Source organism: Peromyscus eremicus, chromosome 13, assembly GCF_949786415.1.
Source record: "Peromyscus eremicus chromosome 13, PerEre_H2_v1, whole genome shotgun sequence".
NCBI lineage: Eukaryota > Metazoa > Chordata > Mammalia > Rodentia > Cricetidae > Peromyscus > Peromyscus eremicus.
Window position 1 is genome coordinate 49,217,924 of NC_081429.1, and position 4,230 is coordinate 49,222,153.

At 43.5% G+C, this 4,230-nt stretch overlaps 1 pseudogene; it reads right to left on the minus strand.

The window, feature by feature from the left end:
* Positions 1–2,890: 2,890 nt before the first annotated feature.
* LOC131923193 (heterogeneous nuclear ribonucleoprotein C-like) lies at positions 2,891–3,838 on the minus strand (annotated as a pseudogene).
* Between the last annotated feature and the right edge of the window lie 392 nt (positions 3,839–4,230).

The window sequence follows — 4,230 nt, forward strand, 5'->3', positions numbered from 1 at the left end:
TTTTAAGTAAAAGTGATATTTTTAGATTCTGTCACAAGATAGTAGATTTCCATATGGCTTTTTTATATTCTTCTTGTTTTGGCTACCCCCTCGCCTCCTTGTCTGTCCCATCTTTCTTCTGCTTCCTGCTTCAGCTTTTCCCCCTCTCCACTATCACATTATCTGCCTTCTACTAGCCCCCTCCCTTGAAGTACTGCCACACCAAAGGTCACCTTCTAGTTTCCTGGATGTGGTAGTTTGAATGTAATTGGCCCCCATTAGCTCCAGGGAGTAGCATTAGTAGGAAGTGTGGCTTTGTTGGAGTGGGTTTGGCCTTGTTGGAAGGAAGTATGTGGAGGTGGGCTTGGAGGTCTCACATATGCCCAAGCCATGCTCATTGCTTCAGTCCATTCCTGTCGCCTTCTGATCAAGATGAAGTCAACTCTACATCTGTAGAGTTGCACGCCACCATGCTCCCTGCCATGATGATAATGGACTGAACTTCTGAAACTGTAAGCCATCATTTCAATTAAATGTTTTCCTTTATAAGAATTGTCATGGTCATGGTGGCTCTTCACAGCAATAGAAACCTTAACAAAGACACTGGCTGCTACTGGTATTCCAAGTTGAATACATAAAATTAGAGACTCAAAGCTAAGACCCACCTATGAAGGAGAACATGAGACATTTGTTTTTCTGTGTCTAGGTTATGCTATTCCATATAGTTTTTTTTCCAATTTCAATACACTTACCTACGAATTTTATAATTTCGTTTTTTTCTACAGTCAAATAAAATTCCTTGTGTATATATGTAATTTTCATTATCCCTGTTCAGAGAATGATCATTTAAGCTGATTCCATTTCTTAGCTATTACAACTTCAGCAGCAATAAACATGGATGGATGAGCAGGTGTCTCTGTAGTAAAACGTAGAGTCCTTTGGGTCTATACCTAGGAGTAGAATATTTAGGTAATATGGTAGTTCTATGTCTAGATTTTTTTGAGAATTCTCTGTAGCAGAATTGTTAGAAGGTCTTATTAATAAAATCAAACCTGAAGTCAGGTATTGGGGTGAATGCTGGAAGATCAGAGAAGCAGAACAAGCCACAGCTACCTCACCTTGCCAATTCCTCAGCTGATCCTGTTTCCTCAGACTGGAAGCTTCTGAGTCCTCATCTAAATGGATCTCAGCTAAACTGTGCTGCTCAAAGCCTAAAAGCTTAACCAGGCCAAAAGCTTCTAGTTTCTGGTCTTCAAGCCTTATATACCTTTCTGCTTTCTGCCATCACTTCCTGGGATTAAAGGCTCACTTCCTGGGATTAAAGGCATCAATCACCATGCCTGGCTGTTTCCAGTGTGACTTTAAACTCACAGAGATCCAGATGGATCTATGCCTCCCAAGTAATAGGATTAAAGGTGTGTGTGTGCCACCGTTTTCTGGCCTCTATATCTAGTGGCTGTTCTGTTCTCTGACCCCAGATAAGTTTATTAAGGTGCACAATATTTCGGGGAACACAGTATTACCACAGTTCTCCACATTTATTTCTGTAGTGGCTGTACCAGTTTGTAATCCTTCTACTGTGATTGGATTTAAGATCCATTCCACAGAAAGTAATCCATGGTACTGTATCCCTGGTCAAAAACCAGGCTCAGAGAGGAACTTTATACTATTGTTTGACAAATTGACATAACATCAACCTGCCTTTTAAATACTTCTGTTTATAACCACTACTTTTGGTCTTCATCAGAGAAGCCACTCTTTGTAGTAAATGGTAGGGAACGCAGAGACTTTTGGCTGTACAAGGAGCTGAGATTAAAGTGATGTATGAGTGCCATTCAGAAAAGATTGTAGAATAGGAGGCAGAAACAACATAAGAACTGGATGGCAAGGAGAAGAGTTATGGAACATCATTTTCTGGGTAAGACAAAGACATTGCAATCATGAACTGATGGTAGCAGTGAGGCTTGCAGTGGGTCTTCACAGTGGGCCCATCAATAGTTAGGCCTGCATGGACCAGGGGCTCGGGAGGCTCCGCCCTCACTATTGAACTATTTGCTACTGATAGATTCAGGAAAAGAGGTTACCATTGCTTTTAGTTTGATACCGACAGATGACCTCATCAAGCTCTACTGGATAGTTCCAAACCAATGATCACACAGATGGTAGTTAAACTAAAGGAGTCACAGAACAAAGCCAAAAGTCCTAAATCTGGGGAAGAGACTACCAAAAGGGGGGGTGGAGTAGATTGAGATGGGAGGGAAATTAGAGGGGGCAGGGTCATCTTCTAGGCACATGAGGCCTAGAGACAGTAAGCAGAATGCGTTATCCACATGTCTGAAATTGTCAAATAACAGTAACAACATATGTATATGATGTATATGTATGTTGTTATCAAGGGTTCCATTGTGTTTTTATTTATTATTTGTGTCAAAGAGCCCCACTCATGTGAGGGAAAATACACACCTCTAATGAAGAGCTGCTCTCGGGGTTACAAGTAAAAGTCTCGGCAGTTAGGGAAGCAACTACTGGAATCATATGAATGGGAAGAACTGTACTGCAACCACTCAAATCATATGAATGGGAAGAACTGTACTCTGCAGAGCAAGAGACTATTTTGAGACAGCTGGTGAAAAAACATATCTTTTTATTGTTAAGTCAAAGAGGTATCAAATTAAAAGCAAAACTTACAGGATAAGACTTAACAAAACTCCCAAGAAGCATCCAAGGAAGTGAAGATGGAACCAGGCGCAGGGCAATTATGAGTCAATGAACATGGGAAGGCTGAGGAGAGGGAGGATGGTGAGAAGGAGCTGAAGACACTGTGGAGGGGGAAATCTGCTGTGACTTTGCTCTCTCTCAAGCACCCCGGTAAAGGAATAATGGGATAAGATTTCTGAACTCCACTATGTGCTTAAGAGTCATCCTGCCCATTGGTGCTGTCACCCTCCCCTTCTTCAGCCTCTTTTCCATCATCCTTGGTCAACCCCAGCTGGTCATCCCCCGTCTTCATTATCATCATTGTCCAACTGGTCACCGTCCTCAGCAGAGTTGTCCGCACCTGCCTCAGACGCCATCTTCGTGTTAGTCTCATCTTTCTTCACAGAGGTACTCCTCCGCTCCTCTTCAGGCTTTGCATTCTTCATGTCTACCGGGGACAAGAAGGACAAGTCTGCTTGTTTGCATTGTTCTTTTTCTTTTTCTTTTTTCCAGTAGAAATTCCACTCTTGGTTTTATCTGAGTCAGCTCCTTCTTAGTGGCTTGAAGGTCATCATCACCTTTCAACTTTCCAGACGCAGAAGAAGATCCCCATTGTCTGCTCTTTGAATTGAATTCACTTTTGCCCCTTCATGAGGCGTTTACCGACACATGCTGTCATTTAGAAGGCACCACAGCTCAAGTAATAGGAGGAGGAGGAGGAGGAGGAGGAGGAGGAGGAGGAGGAGGAGGAGGAGGAGGAACACGTGCTGACTAACTGTATATCCCATAATATTCTCCTTGAAATTCATAGTCCGAGTCAAATGAGGAACTGGGTAGAGGGGATGGAGAAGGGTGTTCTGGCACTGACTCGTACATCTCCGCTGCACATGGTTTCACACTTGCTTCTCCTCAGTTCACATTTTGCTCTGCACCCAGATTTATACCTAAAACCTCACCAGCCATCATTCTGCCGTCCAACTACAGCAGCCAGGACATGTCTTTCATTAATATACTGGGCAAGGGTGAAGCTCTTGTGCACAGAGCCACTCACAACTTCGCCATACTTTGAAAAGTTTGCCACCCCGTCAGACTTCTTGACCATGAGAGTGTGGAGATTTCCAGTGGATACACAGGAATTCATGGATGGACGGATGGAGGGCATCCGGGAAAGATAGACACAGGAAGTAGTGGGGTGAGGTTTGGAGTGGTACAGCTTTTTCTGGTTTGGCAAAGCAGAAGTACGGGTCTTTCGTAGATGCCAGCAAGGAGGGAAGTTTAACTAATTGCAGCCCAGCCTTTCTGAGCTAGCAGGTTTCCACCCCAGCCTTTGAATCTTGAGTCTTATTTATAAATAGAATGATAGAGGTTTAGTTACAGCTACCTTTAGTGACAGTGGCAGAGCCAGGGCCTCTGGGAACAGAATTCCTGCCAGGCTGTGGCCTCAGTGGCCAGGCCACTGCCAGAGAAGCAGGCCAGTGATTGTTGAGTCACAACTGCTGGCTGAAATAGCAGTAGATTAAGGCACATCCACTGTGCCTAAGATAAAACAACAGT